Source organism: Trachypithecus francoisi, unplaced genomic scaffold (assembly GCF_009764315.1).
Source record: "Trachypithecus francoisi isolate TF-2019V2 unplaced genomic scaffold, Tfra_2.0 Lachesis_group0, whole genome shotgun sequence".
NCBI classification, from domain to species: domain Eukaryota; kingdom Metazoa; phylum Chordata; class Mammalia; order Primates; family Cercopithecidae; genus Trachypithecus; species Trachypithecus francoisi.
In genome coordinates, this window is record NW_022681453.1 from 145,518,147 (window position 1) to 145,540,583 (window position 22,437).

Genomic DNA, 22,437 nt, shown 5'->3' on the forward strand with positions numbered 1-22,437 from the left:
TAATTTGCGTATGTTGAACATCCTTGCCTCACTGGGATGAATTCCACTTGATCATGATGAATAGTCTTTTTAATGTGTTGTTGAATTTGATTTGCTAGTATTTTGTTAAAGATTTCTTTTGCATCCATGTTCATTTATGATATCGGCCTGTAGTTTCCTATTTTTGTTTTGTCTTTGTCTCACTTTGGTATCAGGGTAATGCTGGCCTTATAGAATGAGTTTGAAAGCATTCCCATTTCTTCTTCTTCTCTCTTTTTTTTCTTTTTTTTTTTTTAAGGCAGGGTCTCACTCCGTCGCCTAGGCTGGTGTGCATTGGCGTGATCTCGGCTCATGACACCTCTGCCTCCTGGGTTCAAGCGATTCTCCTGCCTCAGCCTCCCAAGTAGCTGGGATTACAAGCACCCACCACCATGCCTGGCTAATTTTTGTACTTTTAGTAGAGACAGGTTTCACCAAGTTGGCCAGGCTGGTCTCGAACTCCTGGCCTCAGGTGATCTGCCCACCTCGGCCTCCCAAAGTGCTGAGATTACAGGCAGGAGCCACAGCGCCTGGCCCATTTCTTCAATTTTTAAAAAGAGTTTGAGTACAATTGGTATCAGCTCTTTAAATGTTTGGTAGAATTTGTCTGTGAAACCATTAAGTGCCGGATTTTTCTTCGATAGAAGGTATTTTATTATAGCCTCAATCTTGTTACTTATTAGTTTGTTGAGGTTTTCTTTTTCTTTAAGATTCAATCTTGGTTGTATGTGTCCACAAATTTATCCATTTCAACTAGGTTTTTCAATTAGTTGCATATAGTTGTTCATCATAGTCTCTGGTGATTCTTTGTATTTTTGTGATCTCAGTTGTTATATTGCCTTTTTCATTTCTGATTTTATTTACTTAAATTGTCTCTTCTTTTTCCTTCGTTAGTTTACCTAATGGTTTGTGGATTTTATTTAACTCTTCAGTAAAACAACTTTTTATTTAGTTGGCCTTCCGTCTGTAGTTTTTTTTTTTGTTGTTTGTTTTGTTTTTGTCTTGATTTCATTGATTTCTGGTCTGATCTTTATTTCTTCTTTTTCCCTACTAATTTGGGGTTTGGTTTGTTCTTGCTTTTCTAGTTTCTTGAGACATGTTGTTAGGATTATTTGAAGTTTTTCTACGTTTTTGATGTAGGCATTTATTGCTATAAACTTCCCTCTTAGTACTGTTTTTGCTGCATTCCACAGATTTTGGTAAGTTTTTTCTCCATTTTCATTTGTTTCAATAAATTTTTAAATTTCCTTGTTAAATTTCTTCATTGACCCATTGATCACTTGGGAACATGTTGTTTAATTTTCACGTGTTTGTCAAGTTTTTGAGGTTTCTTTTGTTACGGATTTCTAGTTTCATTTCATTGTGGTCAGAAAAGATACTTAATATGATTGCTCCTTTTTTGAATTCGTTCAGGCTTTTTTTGTGGCCTAAGAGATTATCTGGAGATAATCCTGGAGAATCCTTCTTTCATGTGCTGATGAAGAAAATGTGAATTCTGTAGCAGTTGGGTGAAATGTTTTGTAAATGTCAGTAAGGTCTATCAGGTCTAGTGTGTAGTTAAACTCCAATGTTTCTTTATTGTTTTTCTGTCTGGATGATCTGTCCATTACTGCAAGTGGGGTTTTAAGTCCCCTACTATTATAGCATTGCTGTCTATCTCCCTCTTTAGATCTACTAATGTCTGCTTTATATACTTGGGAGCGCCAGTGTTGGTTGCATAGATATTTATAATTATTATATTTTCTTGCTGAATTGACTACTTTACCCCTATTTAGTGACCTCCTTTGTGTCTTTTTACAGTTTTTGCTATATAGTTCATTTTATCTGATACAAGTATAGCTACTCCTGCTCTTTCCTGGTTTCCAGTTGCATGAAATATCTTTTTCCGCCCCTTCACTTTCAGTTTATGTGTATCTTTATAGGCAAAGTGGGGACCTGCTTTTAAAAATGAATTCAAGGCCATCTGTCTCCTTTGAATTTTTTTTAATTACAAATGGTCATATAAACAAGAGATAATGAAAACATTGCTAATTATTCCCTCCTCTTCTGTTAGCCCCAATTTCCACCCCTCAAGTTTAACTAACCCTAATGTGATCTTTCCATATCCTTTTTATACAAACTTTATCCTTACATATTTTACCTCTCTCTCTCTCTCTCTCTCCTCTCTCTTTGTCTCTCTCTTTCTCTTGCTCTGGTTAAACAGATACAGGATTCCAGTAGAAAAACTAGTGTGAAGCTGGCTTTTTAATTTAACATATCATGGATGCCCTTGTCAGTCAATATACAGAGCTCTTTCTTTCATATAACTATATAATATTTCATAGTGTGAACATCCTGGCAGCTATTTCACCATTCTCCTATAAGTGGACATAATGGCTTTTGTCATTGTTATTTTCCAATATTTGTGATGCTCAAGGAAAGCTCTGATAAGTACCCGCCTCCATGTATCTTTACATACTGGCAGCACTTTTATTTCTGTAGAGTAGATTTCCACAAGTGATACTGCTAGGTCAATTAATGTGTATATGTCTTGCTTTCATTTATGATGCTAGATTATTTATAACAAGGTTTTAAGAATTTATACCTCTATCAGTTATACTCACTAATAGTAGTTATTACAATTCTTTTAATTTTTGTTAATTCAATGGTTCTTTGTACTTTGTGTTGTTTAAATCTGTTTTGTTCCTGACTACTAGTGAGGTTGAATATCTTATTTCATGCTTACTGTCCATGTGTATTTCTTCTTCTGTAGATTGTTTCCTTATCAGTATATAAGCATTTAATAACTTATAGATATTATACTTTCATAATTTGTGTTGCAGATATTTTTATTTATGGTGTTTGTTGTGATATGCAGTTTAATTCTTATTTAGTTGTATACATTTATCTTTTCTATGATCATTTTTCATTATTTGAGATTCATTTTATTAAGTTTCATTGTTTGCTTTAAGAAGATTCTCTTTAAGATCAAATTATTTCCTAGTATTTTTCTAACTTGTTTTCTGAGGTTTAGAACTTTATTCTGTTTGGAGTTATTTTTATAGTTTCTGGTAGAAGTTCTAACTTTTTAATTTTATATTAATATACAAAGCTATCAAATTTGAAATAGAATACCATCTATGTTATTGTTTTTCTAAACATTCTTTTCTGTTTGGAGATCTTTGAATCTATTCCAGTGGTTTATTTTTCTATTTAAGTGCTTATAACTATTATTTTACTACAATAGCCTCATGGTAGGTTTTGGTATTTGGTAAGGTATGTCTTCAAAGACTCTTCTATTTGTTTGTACTTTTATTTTTCAATATGAACTTTAATATAATTCTATCAACTCCAATATAATTTAGTTTGGAATATATATATATATGTGTGTGTGTGTGTATATATGTATATATAATCTTTTCATTAAGAAACATGATCATGTTCCTTAATAAAATTTTACAGCTTTAAAAAATAGATCCTGTATATTGCTTTGTGAAATTTCCTCTGATGATTTTTATACTTTTGTTTGCTGATGTAAATTGATTTTTTTCTCTCATTTTTAAGATTTGGTGTTTTATTTTAAGTTAGAGGCACATAGCTAATTAGCATACCATTGTGTAATCATCAACATTTTGTATAAGAGTATGTCATTTTCTTCTGTCTTGAAGAATTCACAATTAAATTTAAGAAAAAATAAAAACAGACACACCTCTAGGCAAACTACACATATACCCTTGTCTAAAAAGCAGAGCTTCCTATCTGGGCAGAATAATTCATCAACACATCAACCAACTGCAAAAAGTTGAAAATAATGAACAAAACATATGGGGAAATAAAGGGAACAACTCCTAACCAATCAGTTCATTGGACTAAATCCTAGAAGTCAATGAGAAGACAAATATCATACTCAAGAAACTCATCTTATTCAGGATATGGAATAAGACTTCCACATAAAAATATTAGTTGGGGAAAATAACTCAAATATCCATTTTAAAACTAGCTATATGTAAGAATCCAAAGAAATGTAGTTATAATTTACTGTGCTTATTTTCAATGGAGTTTGTGCAGAATATCAATTAGTGTAATCATATTGGATATATACTTTGAATATTGAAGTTCAAACTAAAATTCTTTTGGATATAAAGGCAATCAGATTTCTTATTTTATATTCTTCAATTGAAATAGACTTTTATAGCATACAGCTTACAATGATGGAATCAATACAATGTTATCATTCTCTTTCAAACTACCATGTCTTCTTTCCCAACTGTTAAAAATCTCGGTGCCAGCAAATTTGTGAAAATGTAATCAAAGACTTTAACCTCTAGCTTTAGCTACATTAAGTAAAAATATTTTAATCTTTATTTTAGCAAATTTTATGATGGGACCCATTTATTTGATCATATGCAATAACAAAATATAACGAGCACTGATACTTTTTTGCTCCTTTTAATAAACTTAATCACAAAATGAGTATCTATCATCTTTTTGAGCCTTGTCCATGAGTGCTCTATTAGATAGGTGAATTCAATTCAGGATCACTGAACTTTTGTGTTCTTTCTCTAGAAGATAATTTACATAAATTATGTAACGGTTTTCAGTAGTTATGGTTGCCTATGAATTACAAAAATAGATTTCCAATCTTGTTGCATCAGTTTTCAGTAACTTTTCTCGAGAACCTGTAGTGGAATTTGCCGTACCCTCTGTTGACTGCCCAGTCTCACTACTCAATAGATTTTTTTTTTTAAGACTGCTTGGGTGAATTCTAATTGCAAACTTCCAAAAAGGCAAGTATTATGGTCTTATACTAGGTATCTGGCAAAACAGAATAAAAGTTGAAGACTGGAAGCCAAACATTGAAAACACTTTATTGTAGGCAGATGTCACGGTTTTAAAACATAGCCCCCAAATTCTTTGATATTCCCCCTGTTGAGACGTGGGATCTATGTCCTGTACCACCTCTGGAATTCGGGCCCTGTGACTGCTTGACCGATGGAGCACAGTGGAAATTATGCTGGATTAGTTTCCAGAACTTAAACAAACAAACAAAAACAACTGATATTTCTACTTCCTGTCTCTTCGCGCACTCAATTTTGGAGCCCTGAGGCACCATGTAAGAAATATTTGGCTGCCTGCTGTGAAGTGACCCCAGAGAGAGGTGCTGGTGGATGTTAGTGTTGTGTGTAGGTGTTCTGGCTGGCACAGCTGAAGTCCTTGCTGGCAACCAGCATCAACCATCAGACATGTGACTGATGGAGACTTTGAGAAAATTCCAGCCCCCAGCCTTCAAGTCCTTCCAGCTGAGGCCCCAGACATAGCAGAGTAGATACTCCACCATGATGAACCCTTTCCAGATTCTTGAAGCATAAATTCAGCAAGTCGAATAAAATAGTTGTTTTAAAATTTCTAAGTTGTGAGGCAATATGTTACACACGGAATAGTAGCTAGAACAGCAAGTACTCCTAAAACATACCAGCCTCAGTTTCAGTGCCTCAGCACAACGACAGTCACTAAGTTTTGGAGGACTCTGAAGTAGGAGGGGTGGGATGCAGTTTGAAAATAACTTCAGACAATTCAGATATGTCCCTTGCCCAGAAGATGTTCATCCTTAAAGTCCAGTATTTTGAATTGCTCTATTAATACTATAAGTGTCCTTCTTGGTTCATATGCTTAGCAGTTTGTGAAACCTATTTGGATGTTGTGCTATGAGTGATACTTCTATTTTGGGATTGTCGTAAGTTGCTTTATAAGAGATATACCTTAATGATGCTGAGCCTTGGCCTTAGGATGAAAAAACATAATTAATAGTATAATTTTATAACCATAGTTATCAGACAAGTTTCAGGACAGTTTGTTCCAGCTTGTCAGTATAGGCTATTAGTAACAGCAAGATTTACAGTTTATTCCCTGTTCAGGTGTGATGCCAGTGAGCTCCACCATTATGGCAAGTCGCATAACAGTGATGACCTTTTGGATCAGCAGAATATGAGAAGACCCAACCAAGACTTTATTTTGAGCCCCTGTTTTCCAAGTGTTCCATGCACATGTTGGATGTCACTGATGCAAGTGGTAAAGTGCATCCAGTATGGCCTTGCAGAAAGACGACAATTGGAGCCTGCATCAGACCACTCTGGACCCCTTGCTGTAAGATAGCCTTTGGCTGTGGTGCATATTCTTACTATAATGCTGATGCTATATTTTATCCTTCTCTTTCAGTAAAGGGTAGATTTGTAAGAGTTGTGGTTAAGTCTTGCAAGTCTTCTTTAGTGTCTTTTTTAGTCTACTGCAGGGAAATAAAGACTTTATCATTCTAGAGTTGGTAGCTGGGTGTACAAACAAAACAAACAAAAACTGAGAACAGGCAGATTAGCAAGAGAAAAAGCATGTAACTTTATTAATTTTTAATATGTCCACAAGGGAGTTGTAGGGAAAAACTAATACCTTGCAAAACCATGAGATGTGAGAGTTTACATACCATCTTAACAGTGAAAGGGAAGAGAGATGTTGGTTACTTAGGGGAGAATAAATGATTTTTTAGGAAAGATGAATGGGCTCTTAGAAGAATAAATGGGAGATAGTGACAGATGTAGACAAAGTTTGCCAGTGTGGCATCAACTTCTAGTTTCTGCTCCTGTAATAAGAGTCCATCTTCCTAGTTGATGAAATGGGAAGATGGTTTATAACAATGGAGTTTATTTTGGAGGATTTGTCTGTAGGTAGGCAAAGGGAGTTCAAAGAAAGATTCTCCTTTCATTTGCTGTTTTTCAAAATGCCTCAACCTCAAAATAGTCAGTACACCAAAACTTACATTTTGGGTATATTCTGGGGTGCCATCTCATGAACTCTGTCACTGCCATATTTTGGGGTGGCATATTCGTATTTATAACACTTCTTTAGTGTCTAATTGGCATAATTATTGTGGATTTCTTAAGCATATTTTTGTGCTGGCTTGACAATACACCAACACATATACATAACATGCTCACATTATTAGCCACTTTATTGGCTAAGCTACTCCTTTTCTTATCCTATTCTAAGGTGACTTCTACTCTTTACTATTCCTGAAATTCACTATAGTTTTGACTGGGACCAAGGGATGAAAAGGCTGCTGTCAAGATAAAATATTAAAGTATCTTTTTGAAGTTGAAAAGATAAATACCACAGTTCTGTGTACTACTAGGAAAATACCCATAGCCCATTGTAGGAAATGACTTTCTTAGTGACAAGGTCAAAGAACATATTTCCAGAGACTCAGAGAGATATATAGGTGTTTATTCAATATTCCCTCACCACCAGACAGTTCCCCAGTGAAGTTTTCCATTTTAGAGAAAGTCTTCCTGCTTTGGTCATTAAAACAGTGCCAAAATACTAACACATATATAGTTGTTTCTTGGTATTCTTGTTATTCTCTTTCTTGCTGTCATTCTCCATCAGTTTGTACTTAGACACAAGCATATGACTTTTTTTCCCAATGAAATGTCATCTAAAGTAATATAAGTCACTTTTGGATAGAAATAACAGACAGAAAACAATTTTCCCAGTTCCCTCTGCAGGTAATGAAAACACATGACAAGATGGAATCTCTTTCACCCTGGGTTCCTGAGTAACTAGTGAGCATTAGTCCCTAAGTGACAATGCTGGACATATAGAGTAAGCAAGAAATAGATTTTTGTATGTTAAGCCATTGGTGGGTATTTGTTACTGTAGCATAATCCAGCCTAACCTAGCTAATATCCCTATCTTCTGTCTGAACTTCTGAGATATTATACCCTATGTAAATTCTAGGATAAATGATTTGTTGACTGGTTCTTTTATAGAAACTCATCTTCCAAAGTTTTAAAAAATGTCCTATTTTATTCATAGGTTTGAAACATCTTTACAAATCATGCTTCAGTTGTGTATTTTTATATGTGTAACTAGAACAGAATCTTTCCCAAAATCTGTGTGTTGAATTGTAAGATTAAAAGGAAACATGTATATTCCTTAAAGGAGCCATTTATTTCTTCTCTTGATTTTCCTGCAAGGATGTGGTAGCTATGCTTTCAATCAATGCCCTACTTCAGTGGTTACTGGTTACACCCATTTTTGCACGATTGCAAAAGGAATACAAGCAACAATAATTTTGAAATTCATTACAATGCCAGGGTTTATATGCTGTCATTAAGCATTAATTGGTAGTTGATGGCTATTGCTATTTTTAACACCATTAGTTCATAGCAATATAATTAGTAACGCTAAGTACAGGAACCACATTAATAGCATTACTAATTGTAAATCTGGAGATAGAAACACAACATGACTGGTTAATTTCCAGGCAATATCTCATGATAATTAGCTGTAGGACATTTGTACTGAGCTAGAAAGGTAAGTAATTTAATTTTTTCTACAATTTTTGGGGGGTTTGCAATACTAATATCACCTTTTAATATATGGATCTCGTTTCATCTTCTTATGTTAACATTCCTTCCTTTTAGATACTCTTTTGTTGTATGCTAAGTAATGATTCAGTTTTCTTGCATAAGGAAGATATACAGTAATTTAAAATTTTCGTTATTCCATATCAAGTCTTAAGGACAAAATATCTTAAAGAACTTACTTCTTAGATTATATTGTAATTGATTTCCAATGTTTTGTGTTTGCCCAATGTTTAGTTTAATATGTCAACTCTCTTTACTCATTACTGTAGCGGTAGCAAACTGGCCAACTTTATGTCTTTGCTAGTGAAATTTTATAACAGTAGAACTAAGGGAAAATTTTTTCCAAGCTCTAATAAGTAAATTAAAAGAAAAACCCCAACAACTAGATATTCTATACTTAAATGCATGCCGCTTGACATGCAGTGATTCTTTCTCCAGTCACATTGTATGGGGTTTAACAGTCTGTAGTACTTACTTATATATAGTTCAGTACCTATTTACTTGCTAAAGAACAGGGCTTAGAAAGCACTCTCTAATTTTTTTTTTCTTTTCTTTTCTGAAGAATTTTGGTATAATATGTATGGGATGATTGAGAACAATGAGACACTCTGCTTACAGTATTGGAGTCATTTTGTAAGAAATTATAAAATAGATGATTTAATTTTTTATTAATCCTTCTAAAATTATTATTTTTTTTTCAGTTAAACTGAGAAGCTCTTCAGAGACAATTATGGTAATATGCCATTTCAGGCACGTCTTTGTGTTCTGCTTTTGGATTTTTAACGAACTAGATTACATTTGAAAATACCAATTTTCCTCTCCTGGTTTCCCTTGTTCTTTTTATATCTGAGCCCATGTGTATCCTGCTGCTTCACTGATAAAGGGGAAAAGAGCCCAAAATGATTATTTCAGCGTGTTTAAACTGTGAATGTGGGTAGACTCTGATTTATAATTGGATAAAATTGGTAAAAATAAGTTAATTGCTTACTTAATTAGTTTAGAATGTTAACTCAACTTCACATTGTTTGCTTTTGTACAATGAGGGCAAGAAGAAAAAGAAAAACACATGGTTGGTGAAAATCCTTGAAGAGTTTATTTTCCATATTGGCATTTGAGGATTTTAAAAGAGTAGTAACTTTATTATTCTCTTTCTCAAGTTTCCAACTTGTAATAGAATGTGCGTTAACCTGTCAAAATGTGCAATGCTATTATTTAGTTGTAATTAGTTAATGATTATGTTGTTTCTTTTGGCAAGGCATCCTTCAACTGATGAAACAGTCTTCTAGTCACTTACAAAATACATATGTAAGCAATAGGGAGAGCAGCATTTGGAAGGCACATGATGATTCTTTATTTTCCATCACATTAGCACATGAATATGTGGTGAGTTTAAAGAAGTGGCATGAATAAGTTACTACTCTGTACTGTTGGCAATATTGACGTTTATGGGCAATTTAATTTTAAGTCTACAATATGTGATTTAATACAGTGCTGCTTTTCCAAAGATGGAGTATGAAGGTAATCTTTGTTCCATAAAACACCAAAAGAAAATCAAGTATTTCATCCTTCTGGTGATGGTTAAGGTTAGTAGAAATAGTACTACCCATTGCTTTACTTTCACCAAGTAATTATTTCTGAAGTAATAAGTAGTAATTAATTAGTGCAGCTAATTCTTACTGAAAAATCTTGTGTAGCTGAGTGAAAGAGGAGCATTTCAACTTAATGATAAAGTTATTAAGACACTTTTCCTTGTGAAAAAATTAAAGGCCTTAAGGTTAAGAAGTTGGTAACATCATTTAATTTATTTTACTTTTGTTTTTGCATTTGGGAACAGAAAGTGTGGCTTTTTTTTTTTTTTTTCTTTGCATGTATCAGATGATAATGTATATCTGTAAAAGCCAAGGCAGGTAGCAGAGCACGTGATGGCTTACTGTGGGGAGTTTGTATACTCCAAGTGCGGCGATTCTCGTGCTATCTGCCCCAGACTACATAAGCTTCCAGAAAGCCTGAGGTTTCCAGGATAATATGTGGTCAGTTTTTTTTTTTTTTTAAGCTAATACATGTGTGAATCTGTTGTGGGCACAGAGCATATATGTAATGAAGGCAAGTTTTATGTGATCTCAGAAGGATCGGACTGTGAAATGATACAATGTTCAGAACTTTAACAACCATGCACTGTCTGAAGCAGATGCACACAAGCCTGCAGTCTCAGAGGGATGCCCTGGGAAATACTGAGAAGACAGTATTTTATTGTTCCATATCTTTATTTATCTGCCAGCAGATGTCCCTATAAGGCAATAATATCTTATACCTAGGCTAGCTGATTATGAAAAATCAGAAACGGAACGGCTCATCATATTTCCAAAGACTAATGGGATTAAATCCACCATGTACTTCTAAATGTTTCCAGAGAGACATAAAATGCAGTGCAGTGTCAAAGTAAATTTAGTTTACTTCTGAAAACCACATGGAGCAATTATTTTTTCTAAAACAGAGAAATTCTAGTTCCCAATCTTTATCAGCACTAAAACCACTTTCTAAAATAAAATAAAATTATTGATTATCTTTGTGCTTTCAGGTACATAAGTATTCATTTAGCTAAAAAATACTCAAAGTGTAAAAATTGACTCTGAATTCAGTAAAATATTTCTTAACTGGGAATATTCTCTTTATACGTTCTAAAGACTAGATGCAAATTAATGTTTCCATGAGACATATTATTCAACTTGCAAACAATTCAAAAGGCACATACAGATTTAGAGACTCTGGCAATACCTCTGTAACTTCCCAGGGGTCTGTATATAAAAGTTGTAAACCAAAAGTGTCCTCTATTCTACCATTTTATTCAGTGATATGCCGCTCCTTGATGGAATGAAAACAGTGAAAACTTGTTCGTAAATAACAAATACTGTCTTACAAAGTAACTTCTTCATTGAGAAAACATACTAAAATACAAAGTCATTATCAATACTCATTAGCATTTCTATTTTGAGAATTAAGTGGGTTCATTTGTTTGTCTCCATTTTTGAGAGGCAATTGCTCTAGAGGCCAGAAAACTAAACTAGATGCAATAAATTTTACGGATTTTAAAACTAAACAAACAAAAATTTCTATCTTTGCCACTTTCTAGCAGTGTGTTAGGGCAGGTTATTCAACATCTGGCTTATGTGTCTTCATTTGAGAATAACAGTAGAAATCTCATGGAATTAATACAACATTAAATAAAATGATTTATGGACATACTGGCATGTTATAGGGATTCTAAAAATGTCTGTCCCTTTACTTCGCATTTCTCAATCAGTTCTTTTACATTTCATGATCTCGGTGAATATAGTTGACTTATTTTCCAGAGAAGTTGCAGTTAATTCCTGGTTATGAGAATTAGAGAATGGGTCATGATCATGGAAGAGGCAAAATTGGCGCTGGACCTAGAAGCATTTTTTCAGGCAAGAAAACTTTTTCTTTTTTTTTTTTTTTTTTTTTTTTTTTTGAGACGGAGTCTCGCTCTGCCGCCCAGGCTGGAGTGCAGTGGCCGGATCTCAGCTCACTGCAAGCTCCGCCTCCCGGGTTCACGCCATTCTCCTGCCTCAGCCTCCCGAGTAGCTGGGACTACGGGCGCCCGCCACGTCGCCTGGCTAGTTTTTTTTGTATTTTTAGTAGAGACGGGGTTTCACCATGTTAGCCAGGATGGTCTTGATCTTCTGACCTCGTGATCCGCCCGTCTCGGCCTCCCAAAGTGCTGGGATTACAGGCTTGAGCCACCGCGCCCGGCCAAGAAAACTTTTTCAAAAAAATGTTCAAATAGTAGAGATACTTTACAAGAGTTAGACTAAACAGTGAATTTTAGTCTATATTGCTGAGCTTCTCAATCTCCATGGAATTCATATACCCTAGGCTTCTTCTCTAGTGCTCAAAACAGCCCATATTGCAAGTCCTAGTGTATGTTCATGGACAATCTATTTCCTTCAATGGCAAGTAATTTAAAAATAATATCTTTATATCAAATGGAGTAGAAAACCAACTTCATGTATTTTTGCATGAAAACAGAAGTTTTAAAAGCCCTGTTGACATTGAAAAACCTCAGAACTTGCCACCCCAAAACGTGCCACTTTGGCATAGTGATTATTTTGAATTAAAAGAATTTGAAAAACAGTAGATGCAAAAGGGCACTCTGATCTTACTTCTTTTCTTCTCAAAAGCAGGAAATAAAACTTCCATGTGAATGATGTCTTCCCTGCATTTGGAGAAACTAAGACATGTTCATCTCCAGAGATGGGGAGTGGAGACCAAGAGAAATCTATACAAACAAACCTTGTTAAATTAACCTTTATCTTTCTAGTTACTAGTTACTTCTTCACTATTACGTGTCTTAGACCAAATTCCTTTGTCTTGTTACATTTTCATAATTTACTACTCTTTGTTCAACCCTGTATGTAAGTGTTTGGCTCTGTTTCCTTCAGTCTTTAATATATCCTTAGAACCCACATGTACATATAAAATTTTCCTGAATAAAATGTGTGTGCTTTTCTTCTCTTCATCTGTTGATACCAGTTTAATTTGTAGGCCCAGCCAGAAACCCTAACAAGGTAGAAGAGAAATTTTTCCTCCTCTGCATCATACACTCACTATCTCTACAAGTATAGGCACTTTGGTAGAGATGTTTTAGAAACACATATCACAGAGTCACATGAGAAAGAAGGGGAGCCTTTGGATGAGCACCTTTACAGGAATATTAGAAACTATGGGGTTGTAGTTGAGGAAACACCTTGAGGAGGTGAGTGTCAACCCTGCACATCTCTAAAGAAGACAAGGTCAAGTAGGAGAATCTAGAAGTGGGAGTGTGCCTGGCACAGGCTTCCTGATAGTAAAACACAGGGATTTCTGAAGCTTAGTGTGATGTGAATCAGTGAACAAACTGCTGAACAATGTATCTTCCTTTAATAAAGTAATGAATTTCTTGGATGTGCTTCTTGAAGTGTATCCCATTATGCTTTGTGGGCTTAACATTAGGGAACAGTTCCTTAGGAACAGTTCTAGAATCACCCAAATAATGCTGTTCAGGGACAGTGATTTCTAATTGATCATTTTCATGTAAGATATAATTTAGCTTACTTGGAAAAGCAGTGACTCACCTTGTTTCAGAGAATCCGTGTACCTAGATTGATATGTGCCATGGTTTGAATGTCCTCTCCAAAACTAGTGTTGAAATCTAATTGCCATTGTGATGATATTGAGAGATGGGACTGTTACGAGGTGATTAGACCCGGAGGGGTGACACAGCATGAAGGCTCTCAACAGATGCCAGCACTCTGCTCTTGAACTTTCCAGTCTCTAGAGCTGTGAACTAAATAAACTCTATTGTTCATAAATTATGCAGTCTATGGTATTCTTTTACAGCAACACAAAACAGACTACAGCAGTAAGTGTTATGCAATTGTGTGAATCTTTCTGGCGACATGTTCCTAGTTTTAAGCAGATTCTCAAAGCAGCCCATGACTGCAAAATGGTTGATACTCACAGGTCTAGACTGAAACAACTATGTATCCTCAATCTCTTTTCCTATTGTTTTATTCTTTTTAAATCACTACTAAATGTTTTAGGAAAATTGGGTTGTAGGTTATGCTCAACAGCTGAGTAAGGGCAGAGTCATGCTTTAATAATTATCCCAGAAAGGGGGAGGGAAAAGGAAAAATGTAAGTGAAAATAAAAATGAGAGGTATGAGAAAAACATAAAATGTGAAGTTCTGAGTGTTGAAAAACAAATGTGGAAGAAGTTTCCAGGCAAAGATAAGTGTTTGTTGGTGATTGGACAAGAAAGCAATATCCAGCAGAGTGAAGGTGAGAGCATAATAATGAAAGGGAAACAGACATAGGTTGGTAAAAGAGAATGTGAGTGTTCAGTGGCCACAGGATGCTCGTAGGATATAGCATGATAAAGACCATTTTCTCAGGAAGGCTTTCTCATTTCTTTTTAAAGCTCATAATTTACACTAAAAGGTTTGTAATAGCAAGTCACATTTTAATATTAGATCTTTCTAGGAAAAAGCTAAGCACAAAGCCACCTTTAACTTTTAGGTTCAACAAATTATGTTTCTAAAGATTTTGAAATTAATATCATCCTGCCACTATCACAAACAAGTAAAACTGTAAATAAGAAATAAGATGATAAATGAGGAAAAGAGAGGAAGAAGTGAAAAAGTTTTATTTTAAACAACAAAAAAAATGAGAGGGAAAATTTTTTTAAAAATACCTGATGTAAATGACGAGTTGATGGGTGCTGACGAGTTGATGGGTGCAGCACACCAACATGACACAAGTATACATATGTAACAAACCTGCACGTTATGCACATGTACCCTAGCACTTAAAGTATAATAATAATTAAAAATAAATAAATAAATAAATAAATAAATAAAAATTTCTTAAAGTCTGTGTACCTAATATTTTCATTCCTTATTTTGTATTATCTATATTAGAAATTAAACTGATCTTTACAAGTGGTTTATCATTAACAGCACAAAATGGATGGATTACAAACTCTGAGCTATGAAGGTGAAATGAGAGAAATGAATTTCAGAGATCAGTCAGTAGATGCTGAAGCAGCCTGCGAGAAAGGATGTCCTGGAAGGATGGCCATTTATAAGAGAACAGAGCCCCATCACCTTGGGTCCATTTTCATGGTCGTGTGCCTCCTACTTCCCCTCATCTGCCTTATCACCTTGCTAAGGTGAAGGAATGGAGGAAAAGAAATCACCTTTGCAGCTTCGTAACAACCTGAGACTTTGAAATTTCTTTTATTCTTTCTATCTACCCTCAAAAGGGGAAGATACTTAATCAGCACTTTTTTTCTTTTTTTCTGGCAATCTTCTGGCTTTCAGGCATTACCAAACATATAATTAAGACATGCTTTACAGCTTGAACCAGCTCAGTTTTTTTTTTTTTTTTAACACATACCCTTTTTATTTGAAATGGAAAATAAAAATACTAATAAGGGTTTCCTTGTCTAGTCTTGGGACTACACACGAGTTCCCAAGCTGACAGATACTAGATCTCAAATATCTTAGAATTATCTCTTCACATAGATAATGAAAAACTCTGAAGGTTCTATCCATAAGGTTACTGTACTCATTAATTCTAGTCCCCAAATCTTCACAATGAAGGTAGATTCATTGCTTTTACAGTGAGATGGTGATAATTGAGCAAATGTCAAACTTCACTTATAGGACAACTGGAATGATCCAAATCTATTTGAGGGTGTTTCCTCTTACCTCTACCCAAACCACAATGTATAAATTGAACTTTGGTTCTGAGAGTGAGCAGTTTTCTTGGAAGTATGACTGGAGAGCAGGAGAGGCAGCCTTGTGCTGTATAATGGGCCCTGGAAGATAGCATAATTTACAAGGAGGTAAATTGTTTTGTGACTCAATTTCTGACTGCTTTTTCAACATGTCTACCTTGATGTCCACAAGCCTTTGAATTCTGTATGTCCCAACCAAAGGTATCCTCTTTCTCTGTTCTTCACTGCATTACCCTCTTCTAAGTTACTCAGGATCAAAACCTGAATATATCTGGCAAATATATATTTGTCTCTCTCTCTCACATGTCTAATCAGTAACCATGGTTTTTTTCGCTTCCACAATATTTTTAAGATATATGTTCCGCCGGGCGCGGTGGCTCAAGCCTGTAATCCCAGCACTTTGGGAGGCCGAGACGGGCGGATCACGAGGTCAGGAGATCGAGACCATCCTGGCTAACACGGTGAAACCTCGTCTCTACTAAAAAAATACAAAAACAAGCCGGGTGAGGTGGCGGGCTCCTGTAGTCCCAGCTACTCGGGAGGCTGAGGCAGGAGAATGGCGTAAACCCGGGAGGCGGAGCTTGCAGTGAGCTGAGATCTGGCCACTGCCCTCCAGTCCGGGCGACAGAGCGAGACTCTGCCTCCAAAAAAAGAAAAAAGAAAAAAAAAAAGATATATGTTCCTTTTCACCAATGCCTTTGCTTTTGTTCAGGTCCTCATTTCCTCTGGTTTGAGTTTTGCCACTGGTTTCCCAACCAATAGTCTCCTTCCCCCAATGTACCTAATTAACCCAGTTTTTTGGAAGTACTACGTTGATCATAAACCTTCACTTATACTCCTTCCTCCAGGAAGTGGAGCTTGATTCATCTCTCCACACCACCCCTTCAACACTCATACAGCCAACCCTTGACTAGATTTAAAGACTTATTTCTAATGAGCAGAGTATGAGAATGGAAAAACAGTAACCTAACAGAGGAGTGATCTGGTAGACACTGCCTTAATCAAATGATGGAGGTTAATACCACCAGTGATGTTATGTTGGTATCATGTACTCTCTAATAGGATATGAGAGAGGGGCACTTTGCCTCTATGGCACTCATTTCCAAAACCCATAACCTCAGTCTAAAAAAGAGGAAATTCTACATTGAGGATATGCTTCAAAGTTCTCAAAGTTTTGAAAAACTGAGAAACTGCCACAGGCCAGAGGAGACTAAGGAGGCATGATGATTAAAAGTGTTATAGAATCCTGTATTGAATTCAGAAATATAAAAAATACATTAGTAATTTGCCAGTATTAATTTTCTGGTTTTGATATGTGTGCCATGATTATTATATAAAATGTTAACATTGGGGCAAATGAGTCAAGGTATATGAGAACTCAGTAGTGTCATCCAAACTGATTCCAATGTAAAAACAAAAGTTTATTTAAAAAATCTCTGGTTCTTCATTATCGAATATAGTTGTGTATAAGAACTACTATAAAAACTTTTTAAAAACATATATTTCAGGGCTATATCCTTGGAGATACTGATTCTGTTGGCCTGGACAGGGTTCAAGAATCTGTACATTTTAAAGACACTCTTCAAAAAGATTCTGACATGCTGCTAAGTTTGAGAATAACAGTTCTATAGAATTAAACAAAGTAGATTGATATCCCACACTATCCCAGGAATCTGTGGGCAACTTGAGCCATTAAGCACTCACATTCTTCCCTCACAACCAGAAAATACTTTCATCTTTGCTTAGCTCACAGGGCTTTCCGGAATTCTTAGATTTTGCCTCATGCATTACTCACCCATTATCTTTACTCTCTCTCTCTTTTTTTTCTGTTTTTCTGGAAGGAAACACAAGATGAAGTATGTAGATTTTCAAATAGTGAATTTCCAGCCCATTCTAAACTTACTCTTTCATAGTGAGAAACCAGCATATCTAATGAGACAGCAGCCTAGGTTAAACCGACCAGATGTTTGAAAATAAAATTTTATTTACTCCCAGTTTGTGGGTCTCAAAGTACTGGTAAGTGTGGTCCATCTCATGTGTTTTAATAAATAGGTAACAACCTAAGTAAGCTGATCTTTAACTGATTTTAGGAAAATAGAAGGTGCTCTTGACTTAAGACAATCTGTAGTCCCTTGATAAGTTAAATAGTGCTTTTTTTTTTTAATTAAAATAACAGATCTTTCCACATATTTTATGTGATTCAATCCTCAGAATAGTCCTGTGAAGTAGGTAGTTTTCAACTCCACAAATGAGAAAATTTGGTCACAGAGAGGTTAATTTTTCCAAGGTCATACAGCTAGTAAGTGGTGAGGCCAGGTTTACATTTCAGGATATTGACACTCAGGGACTACATTCTGATCCACTGTGATGTACTGCTTCCCTATAGAAATATGTCTGGCACAACTTTAAAGTAGTGAAAAGAATTTGTTACTCCAGCTGGGTCCAGACTACTCTAAACACTAAAACGGTAAAATTGGTGTGCATAGCTGTATACCACTTGCACAAGCTAACTTTAGATTTCTAACATATTTTTCCATAGTTTAAAAGTTCTCATAAAGTATGGCCAATGTTGTGTGTGTGTGTGTGTGTGTGTGTGTGTGTGTGTCTGTGTAGTGTGTGATTTTTCTGTCAAGGCTCTTTGGTATGCTATATTTGATTCTTATATAGTAGGCAGCTAGTTTTGAGATTCTCCAAGGATAAGAAGATCTGGGATCCAAGACAGTATGCTATGAATGTTAGGTGTCTGGAGGTAGGGAGTAACATTTTAAAAAGCGGCAACTTCTTTTTAAAGGGTCAAGAAAGTCAGATAGAAATCATCACAGGCTGACATCAACTAACTCTCTAACCCCAGGCCTCTACAAAACTAACTACACTAACCTCAGGTCTCTACAAAATGACTGGGTATTTTTGCTTGTAATGTGTTCTCATTGAATTTCACAAAACAAATAAATAAAAGAAGCCTCTGTTGTCACTTCTGAAAAACTCCAGTCTATTACAATGAAGAGAGGGCACCTGTTTAAAAATATTCTGGGTGATAAATCACAGAAGGTTGCATTAATCAAGGCAGCCTAAAGCTGATAAGTGCAATTATGGATTTGTCACCCTAGGGAAATATCTTGATCAAGGCTTCTCAAACCCCAGCATAAACATCTTTGCAAACCTCAAATTCTTGCCCAAAGACGGCTGCACCTAATTTGGGGACTTAGCACATCTTATCCTTAGGGTATTGAAAGCCTTCTGGCAGAGCCTTATCCAATATCCACAGTAATGAAACCTTGTTCTGGTGAGATCTATTAATGGTGTAATGATGGAGTACCCGTACTACCAATTGGCAGCAGTCTTCACACATCACAAGCGAAGAGAAACAAAAACAAAAACAAAACTTGGGTCCTGTCTTCTCCTATTTTCATATATTACAGAAATTTTACATGAATTAATGGATAGAAACTAGCTGGATCTCACTATTCAAAGAGATGTCTACACTTACCTTAGATGATTGTTTTTAAATGTTATAAAATATAATTTTAAGGCAATATCATAATTCAAAAAAGTATAAAAATATATTTAAGATCAAAATGTGAAATATTAAGCAATCACTGTTGCATATTATTTTTACATTGTGCATTTTTCATTGGTAGTTGATATCAGTTATTGTGTGTGGTGTTGTCGACAAAATATTTTCTTTTTTTTCTATATAAACAAACTTTGGAAATTCTGTTTGGATGCTGAAATATTCAGAGTGTCTAAATTCTAGTGTTAATGATCTAATTTCATTTTAAGGGCTACGTCTGCCCCCTTCCACCAAAGTTTATTCTGCACATTGCAGGCTACACTGTTTTCATTCCTTCTGATATGAAACCACACATCATCAACTGCTTCTCCCATAGTTTTTTCTTGTCATAATAGACCTCATAGGTCTGATATGGTAATGTTAATTAACACTTTTTGTGTGCATCCCATATCGTCCTATTACCTTCTAATAACTGATAAGTCCCTTTGGGATAGGAATTACCATGCTCTTGTATTTTCAAAGTTCTTATTCCATCTTATATTCAATTTACATTTGATAAGCAATAAAGTTTTTTTAAAAATTGGTGCCACTGTGCTTCTTGGATAATATGGAATTCTAAATTGTAAGATGTAAGGTTTCCAGGAAGGGATGCCAGTGAAGGAAAGAAAACATTTCTTTCCTCACCCATCGCTAAGTTCATGGCTGAGACCCCTATTATAAAGGACAGATATGAAGAGCATACAAATTTATTTAATATAAGTTTTATGTGACATAGGAGACGTCAGAAACGAAGACCCAAAGAAACAGAGAAAAGGTATATTTTTATGCTCAGGTTTGATGAAGAGCAGGCAGGCCTTGTGTGGATGTGTGGACAAAAGGGAGTGTGATCTAATGGTAATGCACTGGGAGTAACAAAAGTTTGTCCAGATTCTTGGCGTCTCTGTATGACATTTCTCTTATCCAGGTATCAGGAAGGACACTTGTCATAAGAGAGTCTTTGGAGAGAAAGGAGGGAAAAGATCAGAAAGTGACCTTCCTAGGTTTTCTGGCTTGCTTCAGGGGTGAAAGGTGACGGGAAGATGAGAGCGGCCTTCCTACTTCTGCTGTTTTCTCAATTTCCGAGGTATCATATTTCGGAGCGGGGTAGTGTTTTCCTGCATCCTCATCACCAGAATGTTTATGAATTTAACGTACAACAAAGGTGAACATTTCAGTTAAGCAGGAAAGGATGATGAATTTAATAAATGATAGCAGCAAATTGTTATCTATCTAGAAAACATTCTATATAATTCTGAAATGCTAGGTTAAATTAAGTATCTAAATAGAAAAATATAAGGCAACAATAATCTTAAAGGACATGCAAGAGATAATATTGACAATATAGGATCAGGAGAAACTTTTAACCAAGGCAGAAGATGCAAACACTTTTAAAAGGAAAGATAGACTTACTGGATTAAATGTAGTTTAAAACTTCGGCCAGACACCTCAAATAATAAGTAAATGATAGGCTTTTGTAATAAAACATAAACAAAACAGTCCCACGTATCTTTATTATACAAAGGGTTCCAAACCATATTTAAAAACTTACAAAATAAGAAAATAAACAATTTCATAGAAAATAAGCAAAAACTAAATCCATGTGAATAAACGCCATCAAAAGTCTCCAAATGTTATAGTAGCAAGGGATATTTAAATTAAAGTAACAGTGCTGTATCATTTTATTCCCATCAAAACTTAACTAGTGCTGCCAGGAATATTTAGAGAAAAGGATATTCTTCACAACTGTTACCTGGTAATGTGAATAATTGCATCCTTCCTGTAAAATATTTGATAACACTGGTTAAAATCAAGACTACATATACTATATTCCAGGTATGTAACTCCTGGGAATCTCTTTCATAGAAATAAAAACATCAGCAAATAAAAATAAACATACATGAATATTTATTGCTGCATTGGCAAGTATAATAAAAACACTAAAAATAATGACTCAGAGAGTATACTAGTTGATGTAGAGGGCTTCACCCTAAATATTATTATTAATTTTTAATTATTATTTTGTTTTGTTTGGAGACAGGATCTCTCTCTGTCATCAGGTTGGAGTGCAGTGGTGCAATCATGCTCACTACAGCTTTAGTCTCCTGGACTCAAGTGATACCCCCACTTCAGCCTCCTGAATACGTGTGGGTGCCACCAGGCCTGTCTAATTTTTATTTTTTCATAGAAACAGTCTTGCTATGTTGCTTAGGCTGGTCTCACACTTCTGCCCTCAAGCCATCCTCCCACCTAATCTTCCCAAAGTGCTGAGGTTACAGGCATCAGCCACCATGCCCAATCATGTCCTAGGTATTATTGATTAAAAAATGTAGAATGAAGAAAAGTAGGCATGATATGATCTAATATTTATAAAAGAAGAACATAACCTCATATTTATAGATATTATAAGTAATGTTGGATATGAATATTCATATATGTATGTTTCAGATAATGATATGAATATGAAAAGCTATAAATAGATATGTAGTAGATTATTTACATGGGCATTGTTCCCTGGGGAGAAGATGAGAAGGAAAACAGAGGAATATAAAAAAAAAAATGTTGTACCTCGAAAACCAACAACAAATGTCCAAGTGTAGAGTGAACGTGGAGGAAGTTTCTAGGTGAAGATGAGTGTCTGGTGGTGGCTGATGAGAAGGGGGATTCCATTTATATAATTATGTAAAATTATGTATACATGCATATTTATAGAGTTTTTTAAATGTAATGAAATATAGTGAATTTGGTCATTCTGTAAAATGTCTCAGCGGTGTCTTCATTAAATCACCAGTGGTTTCATTAACTGGTCACTCTAGCTCATTAGTCCATCCTTCTCCTGAGTAGAAATAAAAGAAAGCTAAGGAGTTTAGCCTAATCATTTTGATCTTTTTAATGCAAAAAAGAAGAGGCACCTTGAATTATAACCTCCTAGAGACAGCATAATACAGTAGAAATAATCTGGGCATTGGAAGCACACTTACTAAGGCTCAAAACTTAATCTAGTCACTCAACAGTTCTATGACCTTGGAAAAGTTGCTTAATATTTGTTGCCTTCAGCTTACTCATCTATAAAATGGGGAGAATGAAGCCTATAGGGGAGGACTGTGCTATCTACTGTATTATGATGTGTGTGAAGGTGCCTAGCATAGTGATTGGCACAGTGCAGAACTCAGAGGGTT

General features: G+C 35.2%; 2 long non-coding RNA genes across 2 annotated transcripts in view; one reads left to right on the forward strand and one right to left on the reverse strand.

Moving 5' to 3' along the window:
- LOC117084061 overlaps window positions 1-22,437 on the forward strand; it is a 198,149-nt gene that overhangs the window by 131,934 nt on the left and 43,778 nt on the right. The gene's annotated exons all lie outside the window — the stretch shown is intronic.
- The window catches only part of LOC117084062, a 125,991-nt gene that overhangs the window by 29,298 nt on the left and 74,256 nt on the right, over window positions 1-22,437 (reverse strand). The window contains exon 4 of the long non-coding RNA XR_004437304.1: window positions 15,683-15,792. This is a non-coding gene — a long non-coding RNA (uncharacterized LOC117084062). The remainder of the gene's footprint in view (window positions 1-15,682; window positions 15,793-22,437) is intronic.